This window comes from Dermacentor silvarum, chromosome 2 (genome assembly GCF_013339745.2).
Source record: "Dermacentor silvarum isolate Dsil-2018 chromosome 2, BIME_Dsil_1.4, whole genome shotgun sequence".
NCBI lineage: Eukaryota > Metazoa > Arthropoda > Arachnida > Ixodida > Ixodidae > Dermacentor > Dermacentor silvarum.
In genome coordinates, this window is record NC_051155.1 from 25265292 (window position 1) to 25282551 (window position 17260).

Below are 17260 nucleotides of genomic sequence, written 5' to 3' on the forward strand. Positions count from 1 at the left end.
TGTACTATCTGCATTGTTTGTACTTGCCATTGTCCAATTTCCTTGTACCCCTATTGAAAATTATCTTGAATTGGTTATTTATTGTACTTTCCAATTTATATGTAACGTTTCTGCATATGGTTCATTGCGCGACTCACTGCCACCATGTAACACGGGGGCTAAGGGCACCTCAAGCTGCCTCACTGCAGCTTTTATCTTAGCCCCTGCAATTGTATTTTGAGCAATGGAAACAAAGAAAGAAAGAAAGAAAGAAAGAAAGAAAGAAAGAAAGAAATAAATAAATAAATAAATAAATAAATAAAGTTCAAACACGGTAACATCGTCGCCGCGCGCGTATGCATTGTCTAGTGGAATTACATTTCTTTGTTGTTGTTTTTTTCAAGTCCCACTGAAGGTAAGGTACACAGCCCCCCTCGGTAACTTGGCAACACACGCATTCGTGCCTGCATTCAATGAAACTTACGCACACGTTTTCAGATTGCACGAATCATGCCAGGGAATCCCTGTTTAAAAATTGCACAGTTCAACGCTTCGATACTAATCGCACCTGGGTTATTGCCAGAGCCGTAATCCAGGTGGCAATTGAAATTGTAAACTTTAATTCACCTCTTCTGCTACGGGCCAGCAGGTCGTTCTGTTTTTGCACTATTGCAGTCACAACTGTCCCTTCTTCGCCCGAGGAAAATGCAAGAATGTTTCAAGTTTTCTCCAGAGTCCAGTGTGTCTCTAAGCGGTAGCATTTGCTAACTCAGCGTCAAGCTGCTTTCGAGTAAAAAATACAAAATTGAGAAAGAGAGAGAGCGGGATAGAAATAACATGCTAATTTTATGAATCAAGCTTAGGAAAGGCAACACAATTCTAAAATGCATTGAGCTCGGGCCGCCTCATGGGCACTCGATCGTGACCAGTCAAAGCTGATCCTAGAGGCTGGAGCTGGCAGTATTTTGCCCGAAACTTATAGAAAATTGCCTCGAGTAAAGCGACGTGTCAACTAAAGTTAGCTCACAACGTGGCTCAGTAAATACTGATAGCGTCATGAATCAATCGGAAACGAAATACTTCAGCTCGTTGTAACAATAAGTGGTGTCTAAACCCATGTCTGTGTGGCAGCTCTCACTAGAATTATTTACGCAGATCTTGAGGTCCACTGTTGTGCTGGTTGCATGCGGCGGAAGTAATTTTGGAGCCGGAAATACGCGGTAAACCATCTGCACCATCTATAAGACACCTGCAGAACATCATCAAACTTTTGGCTATGTTTTTGGCTACTTTTAGGTCACAAAAAATTTGAGTCTGGCTATCTTCGGGCTACACTTTGAGATCATTTGGCTATTTTTTGTTGGGGCCATCTGGCAACCCTAGCTGCTTGCTCTCGCAGAAAACATGGCGTCCCCGGTGCCGGCGGTACCGTGTGTGGCCACAAACTCTCCTTTTTGTTCTCCGAGGAGGCTATACTCCAAGTGTGACAAGAAGTGGGTCTCCAAACAAACCAAGCAGGTTATCTGCAATGTCTACGCTGGAGTAAGCCGCCGTCAGCCCGAGCTGTCGACGAATTCTCTGTGCCGGACTGTCGCCGAGCTCACCGGAGTGAGTATGCGAACGGCAACTCGAATCAAAGCTGAAGCTCTGCGGGCCCCACACTCCTCGAAACGGGATTTCTCGGGCGAAGCTAAGAAGCGCGTGACCGCCAAGCCGAGGCTGTTGCGTTACGGCATGTTTCCGTTGGCAGCACTGCGGCGCAAAGTGCACAGCTATTTCATGCGCAATGAACTGCCTACGTCCGAGGAGCTACGCAACGAGGTGATCAGCGACCCTGACGTGGACATGCCGACGATCAGCACTCGCACGATGCAATGAATGCTGAACGACTTGGGGTTCGTCTTCCGAAAGAGAAAAAGGAATTCCGCATTGCTCGAAAGAGGCGACATCGTTGCTAGGCGTTGAAAGTACCTCCGAACAATCGGAGAAATGGTGAGGCAGCAGCGGTAAGTTCTTGCGTTCTTTTAATTTCTGCAAACTTTCGTTGCGCGTGCCTGTTGGTAAAAGTGTAGACGCGAATGGTGAGCATGCGTGTGTGCCTAACGGTGAGCGAAAACGAGAGGTATGCTTTGCATCAGTGATCGCCAAACGTGTGCTGTTTACGCGAGTGATCAAAAGCCTTACATAATCCTAACTTAAGTCGCAGCGAAATTAATGTAGCCGTTCATGTTTGCGCTTGTACGGTGGAAAATAGTATCAGCCGAGGATGCGATGATCTGTGCCGAAGATGTAACTGAGCGTTTCGCTATTGCAGGATTTTCCGTCGCATTGTTTTGCGAAGATTTACTGCCCTTTTTTTCCGCGTAGGAGCAAGGAATCTAAATGACTTGAAGAAAAGAAAAGGTACTTTTATTCAGCGAATATGCTGTGCACATATAATTGGGGATGTCGTTTCATTAGCTTTTATGAGCAGCCTGAAACATTTTTTGTAAACATTCGCTTCAGTCGTTCTCAGGGGAAGTTTTGCCTGCTCATCTTTGTTATATGTGTTCACATGGGTTTTGTCAGTGGATTCTTCGCGCTGTAACAGAGGCATAACCTTGAATCAAGGCCGCTGGTTTATTAATGGGCTGTTGCCAGTAAAGGTAAGTTCTGAACTATACGATTGTTTTCTTTTACAGGCCCATATACTACCTTGATGAGACCTGGGTAAACGCTGGCCACACTAAGGAGACCGTATGGACAGACACCAAAGTGATGTCCCGGCAAGGCGCATTTCGTCAAGGCTTCTCAACGGGTCTCCGTGCACCGAGCGGTAAAGGGGGACGCCTAATTGTTTTGCATGCTGGCAGTGCGGAAGGCATTGTTGATGGAGCCGCCCTAGTGTTTCGTGCCAAGAAGGGCGCTGGTGATTACCACACAGAAATGGATGCTCCGCGTTTTCAAAAAAAAGTGGTCGCAGTTTCACCTGAAAGGCGAAGCATCAATTTCAATAGCAAATTTGTAGAGAGCTGTACGGAGTAATGATAGTAGCTTTATCAGCTGTATAAACTTGAACATGCAGCAGCACCGGCAACACGCAGAACTAATGGCGACGCCGTCGGCGTTTTGCCCGTGTTCGCACAAAATGCGTGCGGCGTTGCTGACTGTTGCCGGAGCCTCTGATATAAATAGGCACTTGGTGCCGCAGCTAAACGTCGCCTCCCTTCCCTCCCCCCCTCCCCACACGACCTTTCGCGCGTCGGAAGAAGGCGCGTTTGCTCTACATATATGGTGATTGTAAAGGAGGAAAGAGACGCCTACTTCTGCAGCCCTTAAGGAAGCACGGCGCAGAACGCGCGTTTGTTCTCCGCCGTGGGTTCACTCCCCGTGAAAGAGCGCGTCCCTCGCGCCCTTTCACTCGCACATACAGCGTTCGGCGGCGCGCGGCGACGATTTCATCTCCGTTGACGTCATACGGAACCTCACGGCGACGACGACGGCGACGCCGACGGCAGAAATCTGCTTTGGAGTGTCCATATAATTGCTATCGCAATAAAATGGTTTGTTGAACAGTTTCTACCAAACATCAAGCCACGCAGTGTGATTGTGATCGATAATGCGTCGTATCACAGTGCTCAAGTTGAAAAGGTGCCAAGTTCATCATCAAGAAAAGCCGAGATCCAGTGCAGGATGAAATCGGAAAGTATCCCTTTTTCTGATGACCAATTGAAGAGCAAACTGCTGCAGCTCGTTAAGCAGCATAAGCACATGTTCCTTGCTTACCAGATTGACACACTTGCCAGCGCTGCCAGTCATGAGGTTGTGCACTTGCCTCCTTACCAATGCGAGCTCAATCCAATAGAGCTCGTGTGGAGCCAGGTCAAAGGCTATGTTGCTTCGAAGAACACTGACTTCAAGATCGATTCAGTCGAGAAGCTGCTGCTGGAAGGAATCGCAGGTGTGACCCCGCAGAACTGGTTCCGAGACTGCACTCGCGTGATAAGGCTTGAGGCTGAGGCATGAGAGCGGGATGGCATTATAGACAGCCAAAGAGAAAGTCTCATAATTTTTTTGGGCACAGATTCGAGTACTTCTAATGAGTCGAGCAGCTCTGACATGAGCGGAATTGATGAACTGCCGTGAGCATCTCAATGTGTGCTTTTTCAAAGCTTCAACCAAAGGATTACACGCGTGCTTAACCAGAAACTGTGATATCGCTTTTGAGGTCCATCAGTCACTGCTATTTATATACACTTTTGTTGCTTATTGACTTCATTTTAATTTAATCTGCTGATCTCTCTATGTTTCGTTGCACTTCGTTTATGTTCTGGTTACGTTACCGTGATGTGATAATTGTTGGGATATTGTGTGCCAAAACGACAATGATTATGCGACATGCCGTGCTAGAGGGTTGCACAAGTTTTGACCACCCGGTGTTGTTTAACATGCAGCGAAGCATATATACACGGGCGTCTGGCATTTCTGGTCCATCGAAATGCCACAGGCTCGAACCTGTGCTTTTTGTGTCAGCGGCCGTGTACTGTGCACTGTACTGTCACGGCGGCTGTGATGTGATGATGTATCACGGCCGTGAACATTTACATTATACGCTGCATCAGCGAGAACCACATTTCTTAGTTGAGGATTGAAGTGCTCAAAAGTGTGTTCATTTTTCTGTGTGATCTCATGCCAATAGTGTTTGATGCCTTGTTTCATTGCTGTATCAATGGGACCTGAAAGTGTGATACCGCTTCTTGTCATTGTTTTGTTTTTCATTCACTCATTTCCTACTGTATTCTATCGTGTCATTCTTCGTTATCAATGTGTTCCTGCTCTTACCTATTTTCATTTGTTTATTATAAATGGTTCTTATGGCAAGCAATGCTAGCAACGAGTTATGGCTATCACGTTCTGTGCCACAAGCGCAAAAATGTTATGTTGACAGAGTTCCAGCAACGAGTTATGGTTATGTTCTGGTCACAAGTGCAAAATGTTATGTCGACATGGAGTGCCAGCAAAAAGTTATGGCTATCACGTTCTGTGCTACAAGTGCAAAAATGTTATGTTGACATAAAGTTCCAGCAACGAGTTATATGGTTATGTTCTGGTCTGAAGTGCAAAATGTTATGTCGACATGGAGTGCCAGCAAAAAGTTATGGCATCACGTTCTGTGCCACAAGTGCAAAATGTTATGTTAATAATAATTGATGGGGTTTAACGTCCCAAAAACCACGATATGATTATGAGAGAGGTCGTAGTGGAGGGCTCCGGAAATTTTTACCACCTGGGGTTCTTTAACGTGCACCTAAATCTAAATACACGGGCCTAGAGAATTTTCGCGTATGGCTGGGATGCAATAAAAGATATGAACTGTTTTTATGCATTCTTTATTTTTTTCTACCAATAACAATTGGTAATATGGACAATACCTGTTACATACTGCATGCACAGGGATGGAAAAGACATCGACGGCCATCACACTACATGAAGGTGCTTGACCAGCGAATCTTGATAAAAGAATCTGTATCAGTCTCTATTCAATTAATCGTAAGCTCTCTTAAAATCTTCCAATTCAGCGGCATCATGGTACTTGCGTATTTTAGCTGCGGTGTGTGCTTGGCGACATTCGTCACCTTGCATAGTTTGCATAGGTATTATATTGTCACGGGGTCGTGACGTTGACGAAGGCAGCAGTCGGCCGGTAAACGGAAAGTCAGATTACTGCAATACACACTGGCACTGATAGCGGCGAGTACAGCATCGGCCGTGGAAAAGCTGATCATCGTGGGACTTGCCGTCTTTTACACATCACGCATCGAACTTTCCAGCCTTGTCACTGGTGGCCACGCAAACTCTGAAATAAGCTTGACTGTTCGCGTCTTGCGCGCAATCTTAATAAAACGATCTACTACAATTGTGAAGCTTCTCGAACACTGAGGCGCAGTCTGCGCCGATCATTGCTGACAGTCTTTGTGGGCGTAAACTGAATACAGCAAAACTGAAACAAGACACGCGCGTGGCAGGATCCTGCCGCAACCGGCCTTCCATTTCGCCTGTACCAGGGCTTAATACTGTAAACGTTGTTAACATTCGATCACGTGTGGCGCGTACCCGTATATCCTGGGCTGCCACACTTTTTGTTGACTGAACACGGAACCTAAGCTTCACTGTTATAAAGGCTGAATATTGCTGGGAAAACCTTCTGAACAGCGGAAAATTTTTTGTGTACCATTATTTATACAGCACAGTAATTAGTTGCATGTATGCACACTCATCAAAGTTTAACTCTGACGTTCTCATGTTGCATGCATACGTTTTGCTAAACACACTAGCGCTGCGAGCTAGCGAAAACCAAAACTGGAACTGAAATCGGCTGCAAGCTGCCGGACTACTTGCGTAGTAACACAAATGTGCGGAGGCCCCGCCTCCGTAGCCTTCGCTCCAATGTCAAGAAAAGCTGTCGCCGAGTTATAGTACACTATAGTTAGGGCACAGACGAGATGCCATTCAAAGGAGGCGCGCAAAAAAATGCGATCCCCAGTCTGATGATGCTGATGATTCATTGGCATCCCCTTTGAAACGGGGCGGCGACAAATAGCCAACTCGCTTGCTTGATTTATTCAGGTATAGTATACATGTTATTTATCTAGCATTTTTGTTTACCTCTCATTATTCTTTTTCTTTTTCAAAAATTTACCTTGTACCGCTACCTATGATTTTAAAAGCTCAGGTCGTATCCATCTTTTCCTTGCTTTTTTCCCACCAGTACTCTAATCGTCTCTTGCTTATCTCTACAGCTGATCGGTTGATGTTTCCCTCCACTTTAAACGTAAGTGATTCTGGAAGTTGTACGTTACCTACGGTTCTCGCTGGGTGAATCACTTCGCATTCCATTAGCATGTGCTGAGTGGTCTCTGGATCTTTACTGCAGCATACACATGCCTCATCTAGTTCCGAATATTGCCTCTGGTATGTTTGGGTCCTTAGGCGACCGGCTCGAGCTTCAAATAGGAAGGCGCTGCCCTTTGTGTTATCGTAGAGATTTGCCCTTCTAATTTCTTTTTTCTCATTTATGTAAATCTCCATTGTCCTTTTTTTCTATTCTTTGCATCCAATTCGCAGTCGCTATTTCTCTCACTTTCTTTCTGATGACTCCTGGTTGTCTATTTACAGTTTCGATTATCCTGTACTTGGTTGCCAACTTCCTTGACCTCTTCCTCCATTCTGTGTCCACGCTTTTCATGTAGAGATACTTGTGCACTTTAGCCGCCCATTTATTTTTATCCATATTCCTGAGCATTTCGTCAAAACTAATTTTGCTCTGTTTTTCCTCCCCCCCCCCCCCCCCATCAGAACCTCAACAGAGCTCAGGCAGTCACATTAAGAATGCTTCAAACTAAATCTTAACCTCCACCTTTTGTGCTTAACAAAATTAACCAGGAGTTTCCCGCGGAATGTAAAAGTTGTGGACACACTCCTTGTCTATTTGATCATATGTTCTGGCTGTGCCCCAACCAACGGGCTTCGGACCTCATCAGTGAGGAGGACTGGAGTCGACGCATATCCAGCGAAGTCCTCCAAGATCAACTCCTGGCCGTGCGGAAAGCTCACGATATCGGGAAAGCCTTTGGCCTACCGGTGCCTACGTGGGCGGAGCCACCGACTTAGCCTGGTGGCTTTTTCCCTCGGGCCCTAGTTTGTCTGGACCAAAATAAATTTCTTGCCATGCCATGCCATGTGATTCTCTGACTTTAAAAGAAGCCCAACCCATGTCACCATGCACTGCCTCATTTGTGGTATTACCGCGGGCTCCCAAAGCCAACCGGCCTACAGATGTTTGGTTAACTTCCAAACCCGACAAGATATCCGATTTTAAGCATAGAATGGCATTTGCGAATGTTAGCGCTGGCACCATTACTCCTTTCCAGATTCCACGCACCACCTACTACGTATTGTGGACCCACAGTGCTCTGTGTTTCATCATTGCTGCATTACGCTTCGCCTTTACTGTCAGATTATCTTGGTGGTTGCTTGAACAATTCTTTCCTTCGTTTATGTGTACGCCGAGGTACCTATATCGCTTCACTATGGGTATTACTTGCTGTTGAATTGACACCAGGAAGCTACTCGTGTGTTCATTAAAGCACATAATTCCTGATTTCTCTGTGCTAAACATAAGGCCTACATTTGTCGCTGCATTCCCACAGATATTCGCAAGCATCTGTAAATCTGTTTTATTGTCCGCTAGTAGCACAATGTCGTCTGCGTACATGAGTCCGGGGACCTTCTGTTGCACCATTTGTCCTTTACACATGTAGGATAAATCAAAACCTAATTCGAGGTTTTCCAGTAGTCTTTCTATATCCTTAACGTAAAGCGTGAACAACAATGGTGACACAGGGCATCCTTGCTTCAATCCTCGGTGGATTCCCACTATTTCATTACCGTTTCGACCTTCCCATACCACTTGTACTTGGTTGTCTCTATATATCTCCCTCAGCAGCTCCACGAAATAGTCATCTATGCCTTCGTGTTGAAGAATATCCCATAGCAATTCCCTGTCTACGTTGTAATAAGCTCTTTCAATATGTGGAAATGCTATCGATAAAGGTCTTTGCTGAGCTACTGAAATATCTATGCACGGAGTTAGTAGAAACATATTATCCTCTAAGCGTCTGCCTGGCCGGAACCCATTCTGTAGTTCCCTAATACATCGTTTTTCTCCACCCACTTCGACAGTTCTGATTTTATGGCTTGCATTGCCATTCTATATATCACCGACGTTACTGTAACTGGCCTGTACGAGCTCGTCTTATCCTTATGTCCTTTGCCTTTGTAGATGAGATACATGTTGCTTTCACGCCATCCAACGGGAATTTTCTTTGTTTTAATAACTTGCTCTATGACATTATTCAGCAGTGCCTTGCTCTCCGCAAGTATGGTGGCGCCATCTAGTTAACGTGCCTGCAGACGCATCGTGCGCAGCTCGCCATTGACGCCCGATGGACAGTTCAGATCGTTCTCGTCAAAACGAGACGAAGTGACTTTCTCGCGAAGACCCTGGTGTGCGTGGTGCCGAAATTGGAACTACTCTTGAGCCGCTCCACCAGCTTACGCTGTGATTGTGCTGTGTGTGCCGCGCAGGCCTGTGACCTTTTTTGTTGAAAAAACAGACCTTTTGGTGTACATGTATGAATCACTTGTAGAACGTCCTCGATGAATTCAAAAACTGTTAAATTTTAATAAAGCCATGTTTTCTCTTTCTCTCTCTCTCTTTCTCAGCAATTAGCAAATCATGAAGAACTCATAAGGAGGTTTATAGAGTAAGCTTGGCACGCAAGATAGTAATATGAAAGCAGCAATTGTGAATTATGTGAGCTTAAATCATTTTAATTTTGCTCGTGCCGAGCTGTTGCCTTTAGGGCGCAGCGACACACGCAGCGCGGAAAACAGACTTCTGTTTATGGGCGTCACATTTCATTGCGATAGCAATTATATGGACACTATAAAGGGATATCTGCTGTCGCTGTCACCGTGAGGTTCCGCATAAAGTCCAGGGGCGATAAAATCGTCACCGTGCGCCGTATGCTGTATGTGCAAGTGAAAGCGCGCGTCCCTCGCGCGCTTTCACGGAGAGCGAACGCATGGCGGAGAGCAAACGCGATGTCTTCCGTCGAGCGAATAGCCATGAGGGGGGATTGGGGAGAGAGGGGGGCGACGTTGTGCTGTGGCAACAAACAGCGTATCTCGCGACTGGGCACAATAGGAACTGGCGACTCAATCTCGCAAGTGGAAGGAGGAAAGCGGGATGGCAGCGCAGGAGTGAGGGGTTGCGGCTTCTACTCTGCCAGCAACTGCATACTTGTACTATGCGCGGCTGCGGGCGGTCGCGCGCACCGTACCTTGAAAGCGATCTGCACACAGCTCCTGCCTTTGTATGCGCTGTTCTTTCACCGCTCAGTTTCCGTTGAAGCGATAGACCGCACGAACCTTCGTGCGCTGCTGTTCGCGCTTGCTCACGCCAGCGTTTTGACAGTGGTTGGCTGCGGTCATCGAGTGTGTGTTCTATTAATGTTTGCATGTGCGTGCTGACACCATGCTTGTTAATTCAGTTAGTAAGCAAATGTGTGCAAGTTTATACAGCCGATAAAACTACTATCCTTACTCTGTATAGCTCTCAACTAATTTGCTATCGCAACTGATGCATCGCCCTTCGGGCGAAACTGCGACTTCTTTCTTACTGCAGGTAAGAGGACACGTCTGCTGTAGGTGGGACTGTTTTCATACGGCGCATATAGTTTACAATCTATCCGAGACGATGGCTCTCTGTACGAGCACTAAATGAAACGGAAACAAAATTGGGAACACTTATTACGCTCAAAGCACTTCATAATACGCGCAGTTGTCAAAAGGCCACGTTGCGCCCTCAGCTGCCTATACATCCAACTGTTCAACATTGAAGGGCACATACAGTGCATAATGCTGAGGAAGCATTGGCATGTGCGTTACGCGTTTCAAATAACACTGAAAATGACCCATACCTCAAGAGTGTTCATATAAAGCGGGAAAAAATCGTGTCTTCCAAAGCCTTTGGTTTGAAACGTGTAAACGATGCTTCTCCGTACGGCAAATTTTTTGCTTCCTAGTTTTCTGGCTTAGTTAAGAAGTAGCGAACGACCGAGCTTTTATCGTGAATTCCATGCTGCGAAAACTTTTGTGGTCGGTCGTACATTTAGCCTCATTGCCGGGAGCCTCAAAACTACTAACTTTTACTTTACGAAAGCGGCTGCACGCACACCGCTAATGCATGTCCCGCAAACACAACCTGCCATCAGCGTACGCCACCATTTAGTCAACTATACGTCTCTTTTTAAAAATTTCTCACGCTAGACGAATTAGGCAAGGGACTTAGGCAAGGCAAAGCGCATCACGAGAATTTCACTATCCACACCACGCAGTGTTTATGGCGGCTCGCAAGAGCCACATAAAACGAGATCTACCCACAGCACCCTGCATAGCAAAAAAAAAAAAAAATCCGCTTACTGGCTGCTCATTGTTCAGTTAAACCTGGGGCGTTCCTCTTTTACGGACATCAAATGTGACGGCAAATCAATCAAGCGTGGACAATTACTTGGCGCAAAATGTTCATACAACAGCGAGAACAGGAACAAACCCGTTTTTAATGCATGCTCAGCACTATACACAAGTCGCCATACACCACATGTAGCCGGTTAACGGTACGAAATCCGCTTGGGTAATCATGAGCTATACAAGACGAACATCGTCGCTGAGACTTACCGTTCGGCGTAGGTGACTTATGATGACACAAAGGGGAGACGCGTACAGAGACCTTGTCGCAACAACCGTAGACGTGCCCGGCGCAGTCATCTAAAGTTCCAAATAGGGCGGACAGGTGGAGTGCCGCCGTTGGAGCCGTTGGGCATGCTTAAGGCAAGCTCAAGGTCTGAGTGGTTCGAGTAGCTCTTCTTTCCCTTATTTTATTGCGATATCAATTACATGGACACTTTAGGCGAATTTCTGCGGTCGTCGACGTCATCGTCACTGCCATGAGGTTTCGCATGAAGCCCATAAAGCGCGCCCTACGCTTTATGTGTGAGTGAAAAAATGTCACAGTTTCGCCCTAAGGGCGAAGCAATGAATGCGATAGCAACACAGCAATGTCATACGAAGTAAGGTGAGCGGCTTTGGGAGCAATATGAATTGTAGTAACCATGAGCTGATTAAGTAAGCAGGTGTGCTGCTGCGTAAGTAGACCAACATGAAGAGAGAGTCGATGACCACGAGAAGGCGCGTGTGAAACGGTGGTGTTGACGAGAAGCGCTTCCCGTGGGCAGTGCGTGCGAAGGGACACACCTGTAGCGCTGCACTGCCGATCCGGGCAGCATTGCATGTGTAGCGTGCGTTGTAAAATGTGGCCCGACTATTACTAACTGAACGAACAAGCGTGGTGTGAGCGCGCACAAACATAAATAGATCACACTGAATGACTGCAGACAACGACTGTCAAAACGCTGGCACAAGCGCATACGCTGCAGCGAGCGAAGGTACGTGCGGTCTATCGCTTCAACAGAAACTGAGCGGAGAGTGCACAGTGCATAAAGGTGAGAGCCGTGTGGAGATAAGAGACGGTGCGGGCGAGCGACGAGCGCGGTTGTTGGCAGAGTAGAAGTGCCCCCCCCCCCCCCCCGCTCCCTGCGGCGCTGGCTTCGCGCTTCCTTGCTGGCGCGTGGGAGATTGAGTGCGTTCGCTCTCCGTGATAGCGCGCGTCCCCGCACGCTTCCGCTCGGGCATACGGCGCGCGGCGAAGATTTTATCTATACGGAACCTCACGGCGACGGCGACGCCGACGGCAGAAATCCGGTTGAAGTGTCCGTATAATTGCTATCGCAATAAAACGTGCGAGGGTAGCCGACGAGCGCGGCTCAATCTCGTCTGCGCGAAAGGGAAGAAAGCGGGCACGTTGCAAGGCACCAGGGGGAGGGGGCGCATTTTACTACGGCTGTAACTGCGTATGTGGCGGCTGCGCGGCCGTATCTCGGGAGCGATATGCGTTGGGGGCAGAGTACGTAGAGTCTATAGGTTCATCGGCGGCTCGTAGCTTTGTGTTCTCGGCGCTCAGTTTGCGTTGAAGCGGTAGACAACAGCACGAAGGTAACTTCGCTCGCTGCTGCTGCCGCGTTTCCTCAGGATAGTATTCGACAGCGAGTGCCCTTGATCATCGAGTGGGATGTGTTCATGTTTGCTGTGCGCGCTGACACTATGCTGGTTAATTTAGTTAGCAAGCGAATATTTATAAGTCGATACGGCCGATAAAAGTACTATCCTTACGTCGTATGGGTATGCTAATTTGCTATCGCAATCGATGCTTCGCCTTTCGCGACATTTTACAGCGAAGCTGTAATAGGCTAGGTTCCAGGAGATATCGTATCCGGCAACGGAAGTAGATAGATATACCGGAAGTAGATCAACAATTTTCGGCTCCATGTGCGTGTTTATTTGGCTCCATGTGCGTGGTGGTTTCCCGCCAGCTGTGCAGAGGGAACAAAACGGATGATGAATGACCCATTGTTATACCCCGCGCCACCGCCGATGCCTCTTTCACAAGTGTCGCGATACTCGGCAGCGGCACGTCCCACCAATCGTTGTGCCCCTTTGTGTCCTGATGTAGAGATCGTGCTTTTATCAGCAGTTGCCCTTTGGACTCGCTATGGGACGGACGCTCGTTTAACCATATCTTCCAGGATGTTGACGTCAGGATCCTGACGATGCCGTGTAGTGTGCCACGGCTATGAACGCTGTGGCTGATACTCTAGTCTATGACGATGGGGCGGACTTGGCGCAGCAAACGCGCTACTTGGCCATCACGCCGGGCGAAAACAAGACGCCGGTGTCCTAGCTCTTTGACTAACATGCTGATGACACTCGATATAGTCAATAATGATAATATACAATTTCACTATAGCGATATTCACAATAGCAGACCCACCATAGTCACAGCTAGCTTTGCTAGTTTCCATCTTCATAGTAGTGTAAAAGCTTTAAAATTTTTTTATTACGATACCAAATATATGTACACCCCTAGCGCATTTCTGCTGTCACCGTCGTCACCGCCAGGATGTTCTGTATAAAGTCCAAGGGCGAACACACCGTCGCCACGCGCCGTATGCTGCATGTGCGAGTATGTGCTGTATGTGCGTGTGCTGTAGAGAGCCAACGATCGCGGTTCAATTTGGCGCCCGCACAAGATGGAAGCTGAAAGGAAACGCGCCGTCTTCCGTTTCGCGAAAGGCCGTGGGGGGAAGGGACAGGTGGAGATCGCAATCGATGCTGCGCCTTTTTGAGCGAAGCTGCGGCTTTTTTTTTTTTTTTTGTCCTTTGGCGCGCAACGCGCGCAGTGCTGGTCGCTTTCCGTCGCTTTCATTTTTCAAAGCCTTAGCCATGGAGTAAGGAAATTCGTTTGTGCCCGCTGTTTTAGCAACGCCGTACACGGACTCTCGTCTTAAGCGTTCAATTGAATGAATGTTCTGCTGTGAACGTCGTTAAAGGGCACGTCAGGCTCTTGGAAACGTGTGCCTGCATTATTGCTAACGAAGAAGAGTAACAGTGTATTTCTCTCGCAAACATGGTACAGTGTACCGCCAAACGGGTTTTCTTGTCTGTGCATGTAGTGCGCATTTTTCATCTTGTTCAGTGTTCTGTGTTAAAACAATCAGTGCAGGCGGACGTGCACATATTCTCGGTCGCAAAAGCACACCATCGATAAAATGGCGCGCGGGCTCAGTGTTTGGCAGATATTTAAAATGGCGGAAAATCTATAGTTTATACTAAACAAAAAGTTCGTAGTGAAGGATACCATTAATGCAGTCAAGATGTGAGGACTATGTGAAAAGTACCTGAGAGTGAGACAACACATAGCATATTGTACACACGACACGCTTGACATTAGTCAGTCGCAGAGTCGAAGGGATTCTGCTTTCTCAACATTACAAGTTTCTCTGCTGTTAGCTTGATGTCTCTTTGGCACAGGCGTCCACCCTGAAATCTCCATTTATTCCAGCCCACCACTGCATCAGCGTTTTTTTTTCTTCCACTGTCGTGAAAGTCAGGCTATAGCAACTGTGAATACTATATAAGGGAGTGCCGAAATCGACTATACGGAGGTCATGTAAAGTGCTCCACTTAAAAAAAAAAATGCGGAGGTTACACAATGTATACAATAAAGTCCATAAAAAGCCCGTACAGCAACGTCAGCAGTACACAATCCCAGTGGCTTGTATATAACTTAGCTTCGCAGTGTCCTCGTTATCTCCGCTTTGATTACAACGCCCGGTGTTCGGCAAAAGATTAACAACTATTGTACACACACAATCTGTAGATGGCAAGTACACCTGAAGCAATGACTTTTGCAGCGTCGGCGTTTTTTCTGTCATCACTCACTACCGCAAGGGCCATACGTGTGGTTCTCTTAAGTTTACAGGACATTTGGTGACGTCCTACGTACACGAGGCTTCACGAGAGGTTACGTATGAAACCGCAGTGAATCCTGCTAATTGCAGAGTTATTTATATCCTGCATTCACGCGGTACGCAAGTGAAAATCACTTTCTGTAACCGCTAAAAAATAGAAAACAGAAGGACTTTTGTTTATAGACCGACTATAAAATGACAGTCAACAAAAAATATATATCTAATCAACTTTTGTTTATAGACTGTATATAACCCGGGAGTAGACAAAGAAAAATACTACATATATTATCGAATTTTATCTATAGACTGTCTTGAGACCAGGTATGAACAAGACGAAAGAGAAACCTCTATAGACGGTTCATAAAATGGGAGTATACAAATAAAATTATACACTTTATCGAGTTTTGTCTATGGACAGGCTATCGAATGGGAGTTAATAAAAAGAAATAGAGCGTAAACTTTTGCTTACAGACAGTCTGTATATGTTGTGTAGACAAAAGAACAAATTTAAGAAAGGCAAATCTGTCTGCGAGAACTTTGCAGGCACTCCATAGACTGTCTAAAATTGTTTTTATAAGATAAATTGTCTAACCTGCTGCACATCGCTATGCCATTCGTGAATCACAAAACCTAACGGACACATCAGCAGACCCACGAAGTGACAGTCTTGCTGCGAACCCCAATGCGGAATGATACCACGACACAGCATATCTAGTTGTAATCACTGCAAGCCAGATGAAACTCCGTTGCAACCCACACTATCCCTTAAAACCTAGCTGTAACTTCGTTGTAATGGCTATTTATTAAGCGGCCGCGCTCGACATGACAGTGCCTTGCGGATTGGGCGCTATAAGTTTAGTATGTTTGGGGCTACCTACCCTTTGTGTCAACTTGACACATGCATTCTGTAGGATTAGCTGGGATTGGGATCATATCACAAACGCGATGCCGAAGTTGTCGATTCTTTGAAGACAAGTTGCGCTGCCTGGTTCCAATTAAACACACAAGAAGAGAACACGATCTCTCGCACGATATGATCACCCATGAAGTTACTGATGAAAGGTGTGGCAAAGAAATACAGGGCAAAAATAATTGCACAAAATTGGCTGCAGTGTAGGCAGCATTCACAAGTTTCAGCGAGAGATCTTGAGAAAAACAGAGTTCTAACCTGGAATGAACACAGGGCGACGAGTTGGAAATGTGTGGGGCTGCCGCTGCTGCCACCGCCGGTATTGTTGCAATTCGTCAATGCAGTCGGTTATGTAGCAGGCTCGTTCCTTGGCGGGTATGACGTCACCGGCTATCACGAGGTGACGCAGAAGACTCCTATCTTGGCAGCGTTTTCATACAGCGGCATCACTTGCGCGCCGGCACAGTCTAAGCTCGAATGAGCACGAAGAGGTTAGACGAGCAGCCACCGTTGTCTTTCGAAGTATTCTAGCCCGTCGACAAGCAAGAGTGCTTTTTTTTTGCATTTGACTTGTACCTATTTTGTTTACTTCTTCGCTCTCGTTCGTTGTTGCTGAGGACGCATCTGCGTGTGTAAATAAACTAGTCTGAAACCATTGAAAATGATTGTCAGCATGCCGGAGGCGGCTTTGCTCCTATCACGGCGCCTTCGTCTCTCTTCTAACTCCCTCTGTGCAAAAATGCGTTTCGGCAGCATTCTGTACCTACACCGTAAAAAAGGCTTTTTCAGCCTTTGGGGCTTATCTTGTCCCCAAACAATAATTGCCGTATATATTGCGTGCGTTTCCTTTCTTTAACGATGCGCTCCCTGCACTTCCATGTCATAAGGGGGCATCCGTGTTATCAGCGAGGCATCGCATTCTTGACAGGAAAGTAGCGAGCGCAGAGTTTCGATGGAAGGAAACGCAAGCAAGACAGGCGATGGTTGTTCGGGGACAAGCCTCAAGGGTGCGAACATTTCTTATAGTGTAATATTAAAGCAAATTTCAAAACATTCCACAACTTGTGTACGTTTAACATAGTGAAATTTTTTTAAACTAACCTAAATGTCAATTAATAAACAGTAACTAACGCAGGTGCGGGAAAGGGAAAAAGTCATTGCTTGTTTTCACCAGCCGCGAACAAGAGCGCTGCAGTTATCAGCTTCGCCCAGCTTGCAAACACTGTGCCACACTCAGTAAGCTGCGCCAGAATGGGGGATTGACGTCGTGCCGAGATCCAGGTACATGAATGTGTCATTAGCTCACTGAGAGTCAAATTTAAGGATTAATATCTCGTACCAAAAGCGCTACCGGAGTATCAAGCAAAGTGAAGTTTATTCAAATACAATTCTCTTACGGTTT

At 46.6% G+C, this 17260-nt stretch overlaps 1 protein-coding gene across 1 annotated transcript in view; it reads right to left on the minus strand.

The window, feature by feature from the left end:
- Nucleotides 1-16183, minus strand: part of LOC119439933 (arylsulfatase B) — a 322975-nt gene extending 306792 nt beyond the window's left edge. The window contains exon 1 of the mRNA XM_049661199.1: nucleotides 16117-16183. The gene's annotated coding sequence lies outside the window, so the exon portion shown is untranslated. The remainder of the gene's footprint in view (nucleotides 1-16116) is intronic.
- Nucleotides 16184-17260: the final 1077 nt, after the last annotated feature.